Source organism: Anser brachyrhynchus, assembly GCF_964034855.1.
Source record: "Anser brachyrhynchus genome assembly, chromosome: 1".
In the NCBI taxonomy this organism is placed as follows: domain Eukaryota; kingdom Metazoa; phylum Chordata; class Aves; order Anseriformes; family Anatidae; genus Anser; species Anser brachyrhynchus.
Window position 1 is genome coordinate 123,166,294 of NC_137694.1, and position 20,602 is coordinate 123,186,895.

Consider the following 20,602-nt stretch of genomic DNA (forward strand, 5'->3'; position numbering starts at 1 on the left):
TAAGATCAGAAACTTCTTTAAATAAAAACCTGCAGACACTGAAAAATGTAATTTTACAAGTGAAAGAAATATTTCTCCTAAAAATTAGAATATATATTTCATTGGTCCTGCCAATCACATAAAGTAAGAAATTAATTTCTTTTGTGCCTTATCTAAACACATTAAAAAAGTATGTTTTAAAAGACTTGGCTCATTTTTCACTCTACCCAGGAGATGAAATTTAAGATGTTAGTAGTTTGGAAAATATCACTTGGATTACACATGACTTTAATTGCTTCTGGTCTTGGCTTGAGCATATGGAATTTTAACTGAAAAGCTTGACTGTATTCCTCTGGCAGATTTTTATGTTCATTTCTGGGTTTTTGTGTGTGTTTGTTGTGTTTTTTTGTTTCTTTTGTTTTTTATTTTTTCATATCAGTCACATGCTTTTGATTTGTACTTTAGACCTTGGACTTCTAATTTACGCGTGCTAGTTTCTAATTGTATTTTGTAGCTCTTTGTCAATGTTATTTATTTTCATCATTAATATTCACAAAAACTATATCTCTGGAAATTTTCTAAAAACAAAGGTTTCCTTCTCCAGTAGTAGTGTGTGAACCATAAATGCCATTGCACAAAATGGTAATTCCAACACTCTGACTTGAAAGGCAATTAATTTACTGATGAAAACTACAATTTTCATGATATAACCTGGGAAAGTATTTGCCTTCCTCATGACTCACTGGCTCAACCAGTACTCTAGTCTCAAGGTCAGCCAGAACTTTGCATTGTTTCATCAGCAAATTTCATCACAACACTGCAAAAAAAAACTTTAAAAATTTGAATCAAATCTTTACTAATAGCTCAAATTTGATATTTCCCCTTCAGTACCAGAACAGTTACATATTAGAGTCCTTTCCTTTAGCACTTACTTGTCTGCTTTTCGATTAATCTCTTAACTTGCATTTTCTTCAATTGTATCGATATTTCACAAATTTACACCAAATCAAATATGATGAAAGCCCAGTGATGGAGGAATTTTCATGTTCTGTTCTCTGTAAAGCTTATTAAAGTATCAAGTCACTTACGCCAATTTCTTTTTGGTAAACTAAGTTACATTTTATCCCTTTTCCCCATCCCCTGTGTCTGTATTTTTTCCTTCAAAACTTGTTCCAAAAATTTGCATACTTTAGACATCAGATTACTAAGTGTGTTAATTATGGATTTTTTTTTTCCCCTTGCTGTAAACACTTTCTCCTTCTCTGTTCATTAATGCCATAGACAAGATTTTTGTTACCAGATTTCAGAATTGTTTTGCTGTCTCTCAGATTTCTGTTGAATTCCTGGAGTTTTTCTTTCCTATCTAGTATGGTTATTTCAACAACCTCATTCTCAATGTGCATTATGTCTTCATAACATAAACTAAAATTATTCATTTGATCTTGGAGATTTATCTAGATTTATCTTGCTCCTTACCTGATCCTTATAAACTCATAGAATCATGGAATTGTTTGGGTTGGAAGGGACCTTAAAAATCATACAATTCCAACCCCCCTGCCATGGGCTGGGCCACCTCCCACGAGACCAAGTTGCTCAAAGTCCCATTCAACCTGGCCTTAAACACTTCCAGGGATGGGGCATCCACAGCTTCTCTGGGAAACCTCTTCCAGTTCCTCACCACCCTCAGGATAAAGAATTTCTTCCTAATATCTAATCTAAACCTACTCTCTTTTAGTTTAAAACCATTACTCCTTGTCCTATCACTACACTCCCTGACAAAGAGTATGTCTCCAGCTTTCCTGTAGGCCCCCTTCAGGTACTGGAAGGCTGCTGTAAGGTCTCCCCAGAGCCTTCTCTTCTCCAGGCTGAACAGCCCCAACTCCCTCAGCCAGTCTTCATAGGAGAGGTGCTCCAGCCCTTTAACCATCTTTGTGGCTCTCCTCTGGACTTGTTCCAACAGGTCCATATCCTTCTTGTGCTGAGGGCCCCAGAACTGAATGCAGCACTCCAGGTGAGGTCTCACAAGCAGAGTAGAGAGGAAGAATCTCCTCCCTCGACCCGCTGGCCATGCTTCTTTTAATGCAGTCCGGGATACGGCTGGCTTTCTAGGCTGCAAGCACACATTGCTGGTTCATGTTCAGCTTCCTGTCAGCCAACACATCCAGGTCCTTCTCCTCAGAGCTGAATTCTCCTGCCCACAGGAGCCCACCCTGTATTCGTGCTTAGTATTGCCCCAGCCCAGAAGCAGGACTTTGCACTTGGCCTTGTTCAATGTCATGAGGTTCACACAGGTCCACCTCTCAAGCCTGTCTAGGTCCCTCTGGATGGCATCCCATCCCCTAAAGCCACATGTGATGTGATGTCAACCACATCACACAGCTTGGTGTTATTGGAAAACTTAATGAGGGTGCACTCAATCCCACTGTCCACATCACTGACAAAGATTTTAAATAGTGCTGGTCCCAATACTGACCACTGTGTAACACCTCTCGTTACTGATCTCCACGTGGACATTGAGCTTTTGACCACAACTATTTGAGTGTGATCATCCAGCCAATTCCTTACCCACAAGTCTATGTCTCCCAAATTTAGAGACAAGGATATCATGGGGGACAGCAGTGTCAAATGTGTTGCACAAGTCCAGGTAGATGATGTCAGTTGCTCTTTTCCCCTATCTACCAATGCTGAAACCCCATTGCAGAAGGCCACCAGATTACTCAGGCACAATCTGCTCTTAGGAGAGCCATATTGGCTCTCCCCAGTCACCTTCTTATTTTCCATGTGCCTTACTGTAGTTTCCAGGAGGATCTGCTTCATGACCCTCTTGGGACTGAGGTGAGACTGACTAACCTGTAGGTCCCCTGGTCTTGCTTTTTTTCCTTTTTAAAAATGGGGGTTATTTTTCCCCTCTTCCAGTCAGTGGGAACTTCACCGGACTACCATGACTTCTCAAATTTGATGGAGAATGGCTTAGCAACTACATCCACCAGTTCCCTCAGGATCCACAGGCCTGTGTACCTTTAGGTTCCTTAGCTGGTCTCAGATTGGATCTTCTCCTAGAGTAGGTGGTTCATCATTCTCCCTTCCACAAAAGGCCTCTTTGCCTTCTGTAACCCAGGCTATGTGGCTAGGTCTTTGCTTAAGAGTCTTAATTTCTACTGTCTATTTTTGTTTCTTTACTCATTGCATCTTTAACTCTTTATTTCTACACAAGGTCTCAGCTCTCAGTTTGACTTCTGGCTCTTCTTTCTTCAGCACTACATTTCTTGATAGCTAAGATATAGATTACTAATTAGATTGCTAATTGTTGCTTTTCCTGTTCATAAACCTGAAGCTTATCCCTAATCTTACTGGAGTGATTAGGCTGGGTGTCCTTTCTTCCTTCTTTTCTTTTCTCCTTCATTGACATAAAGACTCCTGGTAGCCTTGGGTCTACAACTCATGGAGATTTCATGTCTCAGTTTTTCAAATCTCTGCACTTCTTGGCATATTGCAATGCATCAATTAATTTTCCTAGTTTATAATGCTTTACTTTTTCAGAATGCCAAAAGTAGCACTTTTTTATTTTAATTTAAACTGAATCAATTCATAATGACTTTATAAAAATTTAAAGCATGTGATGTGATTATCCTCAATATTTATGAATTATAAAGAAAATAGTCTTTTACTTTGTTAGTGGGAAATCAGGGAAAACCTGAAAACTTTTTATTTCCACTGGTGGCTGGTATAAGATAAAATTCCAACAAGCAAGCTGCATGTTGCTAAAACTTCAGCCTAGTATGAAGTAGGAGAGCAATTGTAGGAGAGCAAATGCTGTATATTGCAGCATTCCTGTGTTTAAGACAATCAGTGACCCACTAATACAGTCCTCCAGTTTCACTACTATTATTCTTTTATATAAAGGAGAGAGGAAGATAATCAATGAGACCAAGCAAATGTCTAATACATATTCATTCAAACTCCTTTTTCAGAAGATATACAGTATAGTTTTATGGATGTTAGAGAACAAAGAAAGTAGCTTCATTCTAATTAACATCCATCTCCTCTACTATTTAATCTACCAAATGTGCTGTAATAACAATCTTTTAAAACATAGTATTTCCTTATACTTAGTTATATACTCTCCCCTTGTAAATTTTTTTGTTTAATTCATAATTTTATTCACAGTCCTTTTTCCAGAAAAATAATGTCTTGTTCTATCTTTTTCCACCTCTTCAAATCCCTTGAAAAAAAATAAATCATTTTTTAAAAGAATGAATTCCTTTCTAATTAAAAGTCAACACCTATTGAAGTCAGCTTTTTTTTGCAGACCTTCATTTCTTTCATATTAGAACAGCACCAATTGCTTCCCTGTCCTGTTCTATTTGTTTCAAATCCACCTAAAAAGTTAGTTATACTCCTCTGGCTGGCAGTCTTCCAGAATAATTGTAATGCTCAGAAATTAATTGAATAGCTCTGTCATTCCAGGGAGCAAATTAAATCAGAAATGCACCTTTCTAACTGTTGCTCCTTTAATTTCCTTAATCTGCAACCAGTGCACAGGAAACAGTTCCCAGTCCAATTATCCATAATGTCGAGATTTTTAAAAAATGCTCAAGGAGTTCAAGGGCCTATACCAGGGACACACGACATGTGGCACTGCAGAGCTGCTCAAGTCAAAACTAACATCCCTGCAAGAAGTTTAATGAATGAATAAAAAAAAAAAAAAATTGAATTGAAGTGAAAATTTTACATTCTTTCAGTGTTTTCATTAGGAAATTAGCAAATTGTCTGAAACTGCTTTGTGGAACTTAATTATATGAATTTAAAAAGAGTAGGAAACATTATGTAAACCCCATGATACAAAGTACAGAGCAATTACATCTTTAAAATTATTTATTGATTGTAAACTGTTAATCAGAAGTTTGTAATTTAGTGATAGGCCTGCTTTACCACATTCTAGGTGCTGACACCAGCCTAGCTCCTCCATGTGCTGATAGATCCTTCCTATGGAGGTAAAGCACGGTTGACCCATCCCTGGATGCACAGCCTGCTGCTGTTTATAACACCACTGGAGTCTGTAAAGTGTCCCAGTGGTGCTAGCTGTTTTCATTAGCACAGTTGTGTACAAGCCTACCTAGCTCCAAGTGTTAGCAAGCAGGTTGCACGTTAGATTCTTGGCATATTTTATACAAAAGACTCAAACTGAGCAATTCTGGTTTGTTTGTCTCAGGAGATGGTCCCTCTATGTTTAGTCAAAGTACTTTTCTCAGCTCAATCAGGACGTAAAAGTAAAGATCCCAAACACTGAGGTAATCTTACAACTCCATGGGATGTCTCCATAGTACTTTTCTACATCTTCCTTCACTTTTAAAATATGATATTAGAATACGTGCACAGTAACACATACTGATTTAACTTTTAGTTTAAAGGATGACTATACTCCTATCAGCATATATCAAAAGGTTTTTCTGTCTTAAGAGCGCTATTATATTCCAGCATCTATTGACTTCTCTTTTTGCCCCTTTGATATCTGTGAGTCTCTGAGTCTGTTAAACTTAGAACTTTCTGGAATGTTTCTTTTTCCTTTTCTTTCTCCTGCATTTCATATATGGATCTCATTGTCTTATGACTGGAGAGATTCCAGTCCCATTTGAGCCCGTAAATCAGAATGAGAGAGATATTTTACTCACCACCTAAGGAAAGTTTCATAGCTTTCCCCCACAGCATTTCTTCTGAAGTGTTAAAGGGAAGCATATGAACTTTGTGATATAAAAAATATATTGTATTTATAGCATTTTACTTCATGCCTCTAGCTTATTTGAAATGCAGTTTTGTTGTGGTGGTGGTTGGTTTTTTGTTTTGTTTTGTTTTGTTTTGTTTTTCTCCTTTCACAGATGAGAAAATACTTTAAGAGGATATGTTTACAGTACTTCACAATACTAAGGTCAAAAGACCAACAACTGTGCTCTGCCTTAGGAACGGAAAAACAACAGCAACAAAAGGAATTTATTCTGAAACAACCTTGAATGCTTCAGTTTACCATGTATGTTTCCATAATATTGCTAGAAATGGGTACATATAGTGATGCCTCTGAGTAGTGAAATTATGAAAATGGAACTGAAACCACAATGTAGTTAACAAGAAGAGTCTCATTGACTCCCAGGGGGACCTAAATTTCATCCACTGTAAAGAATGCTCTGCTCTTCAGTGGTTTCAGCAAAACAGGCTAGATGGGGGTTGGGAAGAAATAGTTTTCTTGAACTAATCTGTAAGACAGTCCTTCTATATGTTTCATATATTCTATGAATGTAATTCCCCTGGTCTTTGTTTTATATATTTTCTTACTTTTTAATTCATGTTATGATTCATTCATCTCCATATATTTTTATTTAGGATTAATTCATATAGAAAAAAAAAGAATTAATTTGACCTATGACCCAAGAGAATAGCTAGGGTATTGATTTTTTTTCATGTAAAATCTGATAAAAATGAAATACATCTAATACTAAAAATGTCATAAAAATACTAATAAAAATCCTCAAGTTTTTTTGTACTATAAAGTACATTTTCCTTATTAAAGTGTGAAATGCTTTGCTTTTAAGTGTTAGTTGGTCAATAATCCACTTTTTGGATTTTTTTTCAATAAATTAGTAAACAATAATAAAATATAGTGAAATCTAATGCAGAGTTGTAAGCTAAGTCTTCCTGCATTTTAGGTTCCCATTGAACCATGAGAATTTTTGTTTCTTCAGTGTAGAAGATTTATATGTAATTTTTTTTTTTGTATGTGAGCAAGCATTATGCACAGCCAGCAATTTTGCTACCACATTTCTTGTCTTTCATATATAGGATTTTCTAAGAAAGCTAAGAAAAAGGCTTTAGAGTCATTCTGAGAAAAAGAATGTAGGAGCTGTTCTTATTCTATTCCTGCTCAGTGACAATTTTTTTCCATTAACACAGTTCAGACTGAATCTGTTGCAGCTCTTAAAGGAAAGGCTGAATTTTCTCCAGCTGAAATAAAAAAGTGGAATAGAGGAAGAAGACACCATGATGTCTATCTGGGATTAATTCTCCCCTCAATATATAAAGAAAAGTTTAAAGTCAATATCATAGCAAAGAATGAGAAACCTCTTCCCAATGTATCCACAAATGATCTGTTTGTCTTTTAATTTAACTCCCTCTTAAGTAGGAGTCAGGTAGCTGCACAGCATTCTGTTTCTTAAGCCTGGCATTCAGCAGCATGCTTTGCCACATTCAAGGCCATGCAGTGACATTTTTGACATTTTCTGAGGGAAAAGAAAAAAAAAAAAAAAAGGAATTATATTAAGAAGGGGATATTTTTCTTCTTGTAGTCAAGAACTATACAGTAAAAACATGTTTTTCAATTATTTTGAGAGCAAGGCATATTTAGGAACATCCAGTGATGCTGATTTGTGTATCAGCCCCCACTGGCCTTACTGCAAATTGTACATGCCAATCAGTGACACCACATCTTTCAGAATTGCTTTTTAGAATCAAAGGGAAATAAATTACATGGAGGCAAAATGTTTCACCTCATGTATAGCCCTTTCAGTACTTCAGAAAGTTCAAATGATTGTGGCAATGTTGGAAACTAAGACATTTATTATACCAAAATTCCTCAGTTTAGGAAATTTCATGTTTCTCCTGTCCTAAGCCTGACATTTCATTAAATGAAGATAAACTACACGTATATTAGCAGCTTGAATGTGTATTACTTTACCAGTCTGTTTCAATTAAAATAAAGATAAGACACAAAAAATTCAGAGTTTTTGTTCAGCATACTATAATTCTCAGATTAGTGTCAAAACTACTGTACTCGGTGTATTTTTACAGAAAAATAAATGATCATTTGTATGCATGAAAAATGATGTGAATTAACTTAGTAAAGGGCAACTAAAGTCCATTCTAATGAATTGGACTTCTAAATCCGTTATGTTGCCTTTCATCAGGTATTTTTGCTCATTTTCTTCAGCAGTGTATAAGATGGAAGTGATTTAACTACAATCCATTGTTTATTTGTATTATGACATAGCCGTATATTGATAGGTGCAAAGCTTTGTGATTTAAAATAAATTTATAATTCCACTTTTCTGCAATTTTAGTTTGTTTCAAGGGACAAGTTAAGAGGAATGGAAAAATTATGTATTTAGAAAATTGTTTTCTAAATTAGAATTTAGAAAAATATTAATGTATAAAATATATTTTTGGGTATGTATATATTATAACACATATTACTATTTAAAATATATTAATGTATTCATTATATAATAGTTATATATCACGCACAGTGTAAACTATATTTTAAGAAATGTATGTGTGCATGTGTGACAGTATGCACAAAGATCTTTATAAATGTTTAATTCCCTATTTTGTCTTTTTAAAAAAAATACAGATTTTTAATACATATCCTTTTTAAGTTCACAGAACAGTAAGTAAATTTTTAATTATTATTTTAATTTAGAAAATAAAATGGTAACAAAATGCATTGTAGACTTACTTTACAACCCGTGTCTCATGTTCCATTACAAGCTCTCTGTTTTAGTTTGATAATAATTTGTGTAATGAACTTTGGATATTCCTTTCTTCCATTTCCTATCCTTGTAGGGTGTTCTCCTTACTTTGATAGGCTTAAGATTGTAGTATTTCTCTTGATTACAACTTAATGCCTTGTGTGTTAAATACATCCTTGAACACTGAATTTCTTTGCTTTGTAACTTTTTTTTTTTTAAACTCAGACTTCTTTAGAAACACTGTAGTCTCAGTTCTACTCAGCATGCACAGATCCAAGGCTGTAGATTATTAATTTTCCAATTCATCAGCCAGACTAGAATGCTGTTGGGAAAAAAAAATAGTTTCAGATTAAACCATTTTTCTGTCCCTTATTTTGACTTGGATGAAACTTTAAATTTAAAATGAAATATGTTATTTTCAGGCATGCTTGAAAATCAGTATAAGTCAAGGGCTAAATAGTCAAGAACTGCCAATAATGGAGCTATATCATGTTCCTATATCAACCAGCTCAAGAATAAGGAGGTCAAGATTATGACAGCTCCTTCCTCTAACATGGGCTACATGCTGTCCCACACCACTGTCCATCTGTCTGAAGTAGGTGATTACAGTCATTTGGTGATCTCTTGTAATGGTTTGAAATATTCGGGGGGGGGAGGGGGGGTAAGGCAGGGGGAGGGGGAACAGTTAAAAGGGGAATATATATATGACCTCAGTCCTTATTACAATTGCTGAGAGTTGAGAACCAAGGGGTATCTGGAGAAAAAGCCATTATACTCACTCTGTGGATGGGAGCACACTCAACATCTGCAGCTACTTAACAGTGTAGACAGCTCAAACAATAGCTTTAGCAAAGTTATTTACATATATGAAAACAATGTATAATTGCAAAGCTTACGTGTAACATATATAGCTTATATAATATAGCTAGTGTAACATATATACATGATAATACCATACCATTATTATATAAATGTTATTATATATTATAATTAGTAACATGTGGAATATTATACAACTATATAATATAATTATTATATATACACAAAGGAAAAACAAAGCAAATATAGCCCATTTTTGTTTGTTTGGATGGCTCTGAAATCAGACAGATAAGAGTTCTGCTTTCAGATAGCCTTTCAGACTAAGGAGCATGGAAGGAAGAGGTAATGGGTTCTGCCCGGAATACCATTTCTGGCAGTTCTTGTCCTAGTCAGTTTTCACACTCAGATCTGTTACTTTAATCCTGAAACCTGTTCAGGAGGTACAATTTCTGTCAGCTTTCATTAGTATTTAGAATGAAGGTTTTCCTTTATTAGAGTTATTACTTCATGGGGCACCAATTCTTGCAAAAAAAATCCTAACAGTTAAGGGACAAAAGCTCTCTTCCCAAGAGTCTGTGGCAAAAGAAAAACACTTAACATCCATCTAACAACAATGTGAGGAGCAAAGATATCCTCCAAACTTTCATTGCTATTTTCATGTGTTGCCTCTAGCTACTTCTCTGCACCTCTCAAAGAGCCCCTGGAAATGCAGAGAATGTGTTATATAAAATATGTTTCAAACCCAGGAGATCAGGTTACATACCATTTAGAGATAATACATTTAAAGTGCATCCTTAAAAAAAAAAAAAAAAAAAAAAAAGCTTTTTCAGTGTGGTGGGCTTTCCTAATGCTGATTCCCTTGCCCTGCTTGGTGCTGACAATTTTCTTCCAACTCACAGCAGTTTGTACTGATTACAGATAATTTCCTATGAACGAAAACCCTACTAGTTCGGCGAGAGTGAGTAGGATGAGTGAATGCACGGGGTATGGCTGAAAGTCATAGTGTGGAGCTAAATCTCTCCCTTGTAGACAGTTAATGGAAGGAGACCACTGGAGGACCTTCATGGGAAGCAGGTCACATTTTCCCTCTGTTCACACTTCTCAGGAGAACAGTTCCTGAAGTGTGGGGCATTGAAGCAGTGGTGGGTCCCCGGGGTCCTCCTCACATCAGCACCAGTTTCTCCACTTTTCTCTCCCTAACAAGCAGCTCCCCAGCAGTCTCTGGTGTCTTTAGCAGATGACATTGCCAGCACATAATATCTTTTTCTGGAGACACATAGAAACCTGGGAGCCAAGTTAATTCTATTTCAAAAGATATTTGAGAGGGCAGAGGAGAGGAGAGAGCTCTCAGCACACTACAAAAGGTATTTACTACCCACTTTATGCAGGTTTCTATTTCCCTGCTTACAAGAAGGGGAAGTAAGATAAATTAAGACTACTCATAAAGTCATTCTGGCCTGAAGTCAATAGGGAAAGGATTGCCCTTTGAATGCTTGGTCCAGATTTCAGTTATTTTTTTATTTTTTTCCAGGTGAATGTAATCTGGTTTTAACTTGCCCTTCTTCATTATACTGCCAGATGGTCTCTAGGCATAGCAGATGAAGTCAGATTACCCATGTCACCCTTCCTTTTCAGCCTGGCATGAATATATTGAACACCAGTTCTTGATAACGCTCAGCTGTTGGATTAAAGATGCGTTTGACATTTACTTTCTCTCAGGAGGCTGAAGAGGCAGCTTAATCATGCCAGACAAATAACTGAGAGTTATTCACTATATCATCAGCTGAGCCACTTTGTGCTGTGACTCCTTCTGACCTCATAAGGTAAGTGAAGCTGGTATTTGTATTACTTGAAGAGAAACTTCTAAGGAACACCTTGAACATTTCCAGAATGATACAATTCAGTAAGTGCTGTTGTTATCAGCCCACTCCTTAACTGTATTTGGGAGATCAATGCTCCTGAACCACCATGGAGGTATAAAACCAAGTTTATATAGAGCTAGTTTGTAGCTAGCCACAAGTAAGAAATAATTTCTCTAGGAGTAGGTCAAATCTTTTAGAGGGTGTAGAGGATTAAACACAGTCAAAATCCCAAGAATCTGTGAAATACCGTACTCTTAAAAGGTCTCATCCTCTACCATCTGTATTAAAATAAAGCATATATACAATTTACATAATCTTTTTTTCTGTTTAAAAAAAAAAACTAATAAATTTTCAGCGTTGTCTTTAAATTAATAGACAGAAGATCAAGGTTTATCTTATGCTGGGATTGCCACATTTCTCTATCTGCATCAGCAAACTCTGCAACCCAATAAAATTGGATTTATGGAGCTAAACAGCTCTGAGGACGTGGAGAATATACTTTCAGAGTGATTGGTTTGCTCTCTGGTATCTTCCCATGGACTGAAGCTCTATTATCAGTTAAAGCACATTAGGTACATGTTCAGGGAACAATTTCAGGTTTAGTTTCATCCAAAAGGAGCCCCAGGCAGTGAGCTCTGATGCCCCTGCCCACCGAGAACTAAAAAGTGGGGGGGGAAAGCAAGTCAAAAGCCCATTCCTAATCCAAGCAGAAAGGGTGATGCAGTTGCCAGCACTTAGGAAAAGCACAGCAGAGTCACCTTTTTTGTCTTGCTGAGGTTGTTTGTGCAGGGTCGATGCTGCTACTGGTCACTTCTTGCTCCCCTTTGGGAATGAGAGCAAGTGCCCACCCCCAGTGCCCCAAAGTGAGGGCAGACTCTTGCCTTGCAAGAAGCAGGGTGGTATCTTCTGCAGATAAGATGTATGCACAGTACATCTGGTCTTGTGTCTGATTGCTGTGAAAGCTCCTAAGGCACTTAAAAATGGAAGGCTGCAAGTCACTAATGTCTCTGACCAGTAAAGCTGATGAGAGTACTCTGTCCAAATAATTTTGTCCTAAGGCTTTGACTGAAGTACAGTATTCTTGCCTTCTTATCTTTGACTGCTGCACAGTACTGCTGTGAAGTGTTAACACTTGCTGTGCTTTTTACTGAGTGCAAAACAAATTTTACTTATACTGTTTTTAAATGTTGCTAGAATTTTAGGGCCTTTCTGGGGATATGCAGTTAGGCCAAGCTACGATGCCTTACTTGAGCAATACATGATTTGACTGCCAAATTCAGATCTCTTGCTATTTTTATTTTTTCTACAGAGACTATTTTTTGCTACACATATGCTCCATGTCATGCTGCTGCATTCTGAAATAATTATTTAGTAGAAAGTTAAAAATATACCTGCTGCATGTATTGATATAGGTGGGGTTCAACACTTTAAATCTTTCTAGAGAAGCTTTTCTAGAATCCCAAAGGTTACCTTTAAGATCATATTTCCTTCCAGACTGCCAACATGTCCTAAACCTGCCTAGAGAGTAACACTAAAAGCTGCTTCTGCTCCCTACCCCTAAACATATCTGAAGCAAGGGAGCAAACACATCAATTTAAAAAAAAAAAAAAAAGCTTTCTCTCAAAACATGCTGATGCAAGATTACTTGGGAAATCTGGTGATCTTGGCAGAGGGTCTTTATATAGTATTTTTTGGGGCAAAGTGTAAGATGTCTTAGACTGAGAAAAGCTTGAGGAAAACTGGCGTGTGACCCTGAAAGAAGTCTAAAGAAGCATCTTTTGTTTTACAATATCGTCTAAGAGAGAGAGCTGGGAGAATAATGTAGACTGTCACATGGTGTTTCTGGTTTTAATTCTCAGATTTTTTGTGGGTAAAATCTGTAGCTCATACCATTTGATGTAAATAATAATAATAATATATATGTGGGTATTTGAAATAAAGTTATGTAACTTACAATCCATTAGGCAATTCAATGCTGTCAATATGTGCATATATACACACACATATGAAGAAGTAATTATTAAAAATAAGATATGTATTTGGTATATTGCCAGCATATTTTTAATGAAAAATAACTTAAAGTTACACAGAAGGAATATTCAGTTATTACCTTATCTTATGGTTGATAACATGATGACATGAAAGGGAACCTGAGATCTCTTTCAAAGTTACCTTATTAGCAAAAATACTAGGAAAAAAAAAAAAAAAGAAAAAGGTTGTATTATCAATAAGTCTGTATGAAAACAGTGGTTAAAACTTTTTTACTGCCCTGTTAAAGAAATAGTACCTAAGCTGTTCTCCAACAATCCTGATAAACCAATAAATTGTGTATTATTGTGTATTTTATCATGCAAACTCTTATTCCCTGCTCATCTTCACAATACTTTACATTACATTGTTCTTTCCAGTAGTGCATTAAGTAATGCATTTACAGGTTTGTGGGAGACCTGTTTACATTTTCATCACCCAAATTCTCAGGTCTCCCTGGAGCATTCAAAGAACATCTTGTGTTGGTAAGCAGGTACTTTTCAGTGTACTTGATGCTATACGTTTATGTTGTGGAATATCACAAATCTTTACTCACATCTTCTTTGATTTCTCTGTCTCAGACTGTTCTCCCCTCTTTAAAATCAACTCTGGATTATTATTATTTAATAATAAAAAATTCAGTTGGGTCATTATAATGTTATTAAAGAGATTATTCAACCTGGACCTTCAAGCATATCCTAGCTCCAGGTCTATTTAAAGACTGGCTGGTGGAATATAGCATGATAATTAATGAAGAGATAAAAGGACATGATTGCCATGTGGTTACAAGGTGCTTTGTAACCACACCAGCTTCTGTTATTAGTACAAAATCTTGTGCATTTTTTCTGCTGCATACAGAGTTGACCAAATGCAGTATGTGTACTTCAAACTAGAAAGACTGAACCTTCTCTGTGGTTTCTTTAAAATGTTCTACTTGAACTATTGGTCTTCTTCCTTGTGCCTAGGCTCTACAGCCTGGTTTTCGTTCACGAATTGTTCATGTAAAGCAATTGGTCTTTGTGATAATACATGGTGATGCATCGGCAGAGCTGTATATCCACCAGATGTTTTCTTTAATCCTTTTTTTTTGTGTTTTTTTTTTTTTTCCTGTCTAGGCTCACATGGGGGAATCAGTTCTTCCCCTCTCCAGAACTAGTTTTATACCCAATACCATAAGGCTAGAGCTGGAGGTACAGCTTGTTGTGACTGCTTCTTTTGTCTGTTTCTGTAGGAGGGGGAAAAAAAAAAAAGAAAGCATTGATACATTACGCCTGGATTCTTTTCACTCTGTTATATAACAGTGTGTGATCCTTGTTAGTGCATCTAAACGTTGCAGAAACAACCAGCAATATAAAATATATCCATTGGTATTTAAGAATAGTAGGAGATTACCTACATCATCACTTCTGGCTTCCAAAGATGAGACTGAATACAAATTGTTTCCAGCCTAGAACAAACAGAGGAAATTGGTCCGTCTCTTGAATATGTGGTTCTTGAATATGTGTATCAATATTATTTTACCTAAAAGTTGTAGCTGGCTATTGTTGTTAGCTACAGCAGACATAACCCAGGTAAGCTGATCAACTATCACTAAATATTCAAAATGCTAGTCGGTATGACCCTTCTTCTGCATGAATTTGAAGTGGTCATGGGTCTCTGACAGTCCAGAAGACAGAGACTGTGTTCTTTTTTTAATCTTTTCCTTTTGAAGCAGCCAGCAGGATTTGATAACTGAGTTCTGGGAAGACAGGTGAGCTACTAATGAGTAGCTCTGGGTGAAATGTGTGCCTACTGTTTGGCATACAACTCCTTTTCCACAAAGTTTTATAATTATGAGATCTTGATTGTTCTCCTGCTTCTAGTAGGTGTTTGAAGTTCATGGCCGGGTTATTCTCCTTCCTCCTTGGGGAGGATAGGGACTTTCCTAGGAGCTGGTGGGAAGGTGTCTCAAACCGTCCTAGTTCCACTGTACAGGTTTTCTGTTATGGTTTTATCTCTCTTTCTTCATCCAGTGTTAAAAGCCAAGGTGAGTCATGTGGGTAGAGTGGAGGAAGTAACTCTTGGTGGGACAGTTGTTCAGGCTTTTTAAGGATGGGCTCTTTTTAGAAATGTTAAAATGCTTTATTTCAGCTTTCTGTAAAAATACTTTTTTTTACTCTTTCTTTTAGTTAGTATATTCCATTTGCCTTTTAAAAGTTAACAATAAAGGGCTGTAAAACTCCAAAACAAATATTTTCATTAATTTCTCATTTATTGAACTGTTTTGGTGACCAAACATACTGCAAAGATTTTAAATCTCTTCTTCACTTTAAAAAAAAAAAAAAAGGGGAAGAAGTGTGTTGAGACTAGCCTTGAACTATGCTTTAAAATATTTATATAGTAGTTTCAATCCCTATTTTCTTAACACCTTTTTATATATAAAAATAAGTTAAATACATTTTTTGCCATCTATGATGAATCTGAACCTAGTCTCTTAACTAAGTAGGAATTATAAATTAATACTTTTAATATATTTTCTGTGTTTTCACTAAAGGTTTTTATCAATGTTATACTCCTGAATTACACTAACTAAGGGTGTCTCTTTTGGTCTGCCAGCCTGTGTGAGAATAAGAACGTACTAGTTTGTTAAACAGGTTTTCATTTCAACCATTCAGGCATAGTTTAGAACATATCATAAACCCAATGTTTGTTTAAATTTCTCACAATTAAATAATAATAAAAATAAAAAGTTATTTCCTCCTCTGTCACAGGTTTTCAGAGAGGTATAACCTATAAACCTTTAACCTTTTATAAACCTATAACTTTTTTTTTTTTTTTTCCTTTGAGGATTTTCTGGTCTTCTCTCCCTCTGAAGATTAAAGATCACATCTCAAGGCAGGCCATTAAGTGTCACAGAAACATAGAATGGCCAAGGTTGGAAGGGATCTCTGAAGATCATCAAGTCTAACCCCCCTGCCAAGCAGGATCACCTAGAGCACGTTGTGCAGGATGGCATCCAGGTGGCTTTTGAATATCTCCAGAGAAGGAGACTCCACAACCTCTCTGGGCAACCTCTTCCAGTGCTCTGTCACCATCACAATAAAGAAACGCCCTTTCATATTCATCTGGAACTTCCTGTGCTTCAGTTTGTGCCTGTTGCCTCTTGTCCTGTTGCTGGGCACAACTGAAAAGAGACCAGCTCCGTCCTCTTGACACCCTCCCCCCAGATATTTATATATATATTGATGAAGTCTGCCCTCAGTCTTCTCTTTTCCAGGCTAAACAGGCCCAGTTCTCTCAGCCTGTCCTCATACGACAGGTGCTCCAGCCCTCTCATCTTCGTAGCCCTCCTCTGAACTCGCTCCAGTAGCTCCATGTCTCTCTGGTACTGTGGAGCCCAGAACTGGACACAATAGTCCAGGTGTGGCCTCACCAGGGCTGAGTAGAGGGGGAGGATCACCTCCCTCGAACTGCTGGCAATACTGTTCCAAATGCACCCCAGGATACCATTGGCCTTCTTGGCCACAAGGACACATTGCTGGCTCATGGTCAGCCTGCTGCCCACCAGGATTCCCAGGTCTCTCTCTGCACAGCTGCTCTCCAGCAGGTCAAGCCCCAGCCTGTACTGGTGCTTGGGGTTATTCCTCTGTAGGTGCAGACCCTGCACTTGCCTTTGTTGAACTTCCTGAAGATCGTCTCAGCCCAGTCCTCCAGCTTGTCCAGGTCCCTCTGAATGGCAGCACATCCCTCTGAGGTACCAGTCATTCCTCCAAGCTTTGTGTTGTCAGCAAATTTGCTGAGGGTGCACTCCATTCCATCATCCAGGTCATTGATGAATAAACTGAACAACACTGGACCCAGTACTGAACCCTGGGGGACACCACTAGCTAGCTACAGGCCTCCAACTAGGCTCCTCACCACCAAGCACAACCCTCTGAGCTCTGCCATCCAGGGAATTGTCAGTCAGCCTCTCCATCCACTCATCTAGGCTGAACTTCCTGAGCTTGTCTATGAGGATGTTATGGGAGATGCTGTCATCTATTAATCTGTGGAGTTTGTAGGTGCAAGAATAATGGTGATTTGACTTGATCAAGGAAATAGCGATGGAAAGAAGAAGCTGACATTCTGTATTAGTTCTGCTCTGCTGGAAGTTACTGCTATATTTTTCATTTAAACTTGAATACATTGCATTTCACTATATGAATCATAATGTAGTATACTTTTTTGGTAAATTGGGAAGGAGAGAAATGCATGGAATTGTGCTTTAACACTTTGCAATTTTTTTCTCTCTCTTTTTTTTTTTTTGACTGGCATAAAGTAGAAGATAGGAAGTTGGGCTTCTCTTGGTTAGCAGGGTTTTGTTGGGAAGGCAGACAAAATAATAGAATTCAAGTACTCAAAACAGATATTTTTAGTTGTTAAGAAGAATTAATTGATGCAAACTGTATCTGTACCTAAGCAATCAGTTTCTAAAGTTTAATTGGGATGAATACAGAAACGATAAATACAGTGGAAGATAACAAGATGGAAAGACAAATTAGATATTTTTTTTTCAATAAAGTCTCAGTGATCTATCAGAATTATTTATCTCCTCTCCTTGTTGCATACCTGAAAATAAAAGATGGCAGTGGGACTTCTAACTTCTGCAGCACAAACTTTGGAAAGGGGGATGATCCCTCCCTTTGGGGGAGCGTCCAAAATCTATGTAGTTGTAGTGACAGCTCAGAGGCAAATATTTTTTAATATTATTTTTACTTAATATAATAAAGTAAGGCATGGCGTATGGACATACATAGTGAATTATTATTTTACAAGTTTCTGATTTATTAAGGTGCATGCATTGCTACATATCGGAAGTGCTATCAAGCATACTGTCAGAAGTAATATCATGTCTGTGTACCAAGTATCACTGCAAACTCAAAATTCACTCCCTTTCTGATACCTGAAATAACTGTCAGCTTCTGATATTGTAGTCTCTGCAGAGAAACAAATACAGGGCTTTCCATATACAACATTCTCAGTACTGTCCTAACTGTGTTTTAGCTATATCAACATAAGAGGTATGATTTCATTATAAGTTCACTGCACAGCTTTTTAGAGTCATGGGAAATGAGCTGAAAATCTCGCCTCTGGGTGAGAAAGGAGACTTAGTGGTCTGCATGACATGAGAATTTGGAGAAGCTGTCAGAACCAGAGTACTGCCAAATTATTGGTGTTAACCAGTCCTACTCGATTTCTCCTTGACAATACTAGAATACAAGTTCAGCAGGACTTGGTGAGAGTAAGAGAGATGTTATGATGCTCTCCATTTTCTGCTCAACAGGCAGACACTTTGGGACCACAGTTTTTTTCCCCACGAACAACACAGACTGCATTGCAGCTGCACCCTGATGTTTACAGTCACCATCCAAAGGACAGATGCTGCAGAAGCTGTGGCAGTTTGACTTTCAGTCTGATTTGGCAAAACCTGATCCGGCAAAACCTGATCCTGTGCAAGGCTCTTTGCAGAACAGTCTGCACCCCTGAGACCTGCAACGCCTCCTAGGGCTTCTGTGGGCATTCCCAGAACATGGGAGGAAAAGAGAAGCTAGCATCCAGCCCTACAGATGTGGGGACCAGATACAACTTACATGTAGGTTGTGTGACTCCTTCCACTTCTATGCTAGCTTTCAGCCACTCCAAACCTGTGTTGCCACAAGCAAAGTGGCAACAATGTATGCTTTGGGCAACAGCATCATATTTTGTCCTCCTTAGAAGACCAATAAACAAGCAACTTCCATGGGACATGTAAGTGATGAGTTGCCAGCCGGCTTGGAACTACTTTTTCAGAAAAGGATACATGCATGAAAAGGCAGTGTTCGTTCTTGTTCTATATTAATTAAAAATTCAACAGATAATTTCATTTCAAGGAAACTACCTCCTTAACAAATGAAATTTGGATTTTGCCTTAACAAAGAGATAGAAAAAGAATTTGCCTGTTGATTATTTACCTCTCAGCCTAGTGCAAGATGATCCCGATTGGCTTCTTTCAGAAATAATAATTAACAAGATCAGGCTTTGGGTGGAAGAAAAATATGTCTTCCTGAAAAATGTAATAAGTGCTTAAGGAGCCACATGGAACTGACTTTTTCTTTCACAGATGTACAGCAAAGCACAGAAAGCAAATAAATAATTAAATTGCATTACTTCCGTGAACTTCTGCCTCCTAGTGCGTCTGTTTGTTGGTTGAGTTCATTAAGCTGCAAGCTTAATATCATCTAGATTATGATCAGAAGAAGGTATGATACCTCTTAAAGTTAACAAAAAGTTTCATATCCGCTCTTGTTATATGACTCACAATCAGTGGTAGTTATCTACTAACACATACTTTGTCTTGACATATGTCAGCTTGGATGCTTTTAATTATGTTTATTTTGCTGTGATTACTTTGGCATAGATTAGGTTGCAGGCTTATTACATTGATTAATAACTTCTATGAATATATTTATTTAATACTGCTGCACTTTGTGTTAGTGATCTTTCTTTATAATAGAGGAAATTAACTATAATGGAGAATTTTAATGTTTATGTGACAGTGCCTGATGATCACTGTTGACATTCAAACTGATGACAGGCTAGCTTTTGGTTTGACAGTTTGGATATGGAGGGAGAAAACATTTCCAAGCCAGAGTAACCATCACTATGTAAGATTACTGAGACCACAGTTTTACAGGTTGACTAATACTATCCTACTTGTTTTGCTGCAATTCCACTCTGCTTGAATCTATCCTTTATCTCTTGGGCAAAGGGAAGGGAACTATCTTTTTGTTCTAAGACCGCACAGTGATTCAGTGCAATGAGGTCCTCATCTATGTTAAGGTCTCCTAGGTGCTTAGCAACACGGATGAATAAAAACATTGTTAGCACCTGCTCATCACTGAATACAGAGAGCAGAATTACGTCTTGTACTGCTCGCTTTTGTTTCCTTGGACAAAAAAGGGCTCCAAGCATGATGTGCACACAACATGCTGTGGATTGCCACTCATTCTGCACAAAGCCTTCAAATCCCCTCTTTCTCCTCGCACAGAAGAGCAGCACCAGGCAGAGATGCAGTTCTTCAGCATACAAATTATGTATGAGAGACAGGGAGAGAGCAAGAGAGGGACCAACCATAAAAAGCAGTTTTTTTTCTGCAAGGAGAACTCTAGAAGTATCTACTCAATCCTTTCTGCTTCTTTCTGCCACTATACAAGTGCCTTTTTTCCCATTTCTGAATAGCAGTTTCCAATCTAACCTTCAGTCTTGCACCTGTGCTTAGCTTCAGATACCCCTCTGCTGAGATGGAAAGAGCATGCAAACACACCATTTACGCTTGCAGACAGGCCCAGAAGCAGTGCTACCTGTGAGTCATGTTTATGAGTCTGTCAGAGCCTCACTGTTAGA

At 37.4% G+C, this 20,602-nt stretch overlaps 1 long non-coding RNA gene across 1 annotated transcript; it reads left to right on the forward strand.

Moving 5' to 3' along the window:
* The first annotated feature begins 10,968 nt into the window (after nucleotides 1-10,968).
* Nucleotides 10,969-18,528, forward strand: LOC308188570. Its single transcript, XR_013945597.1, has 4 exons — nucleotides 10,969-11,134; nucleotides 13,652-13,686; nucleotides 15,067-15,227; nucleotides 16,028-18,528. It is a non-coding gene; the product is annotated as an uncharacterized lncRNA (long non-coding RNA).
* The last annotated feature ends 2,074 nt before the right edge of the window (nucleotides 18,529-20,602 follow it).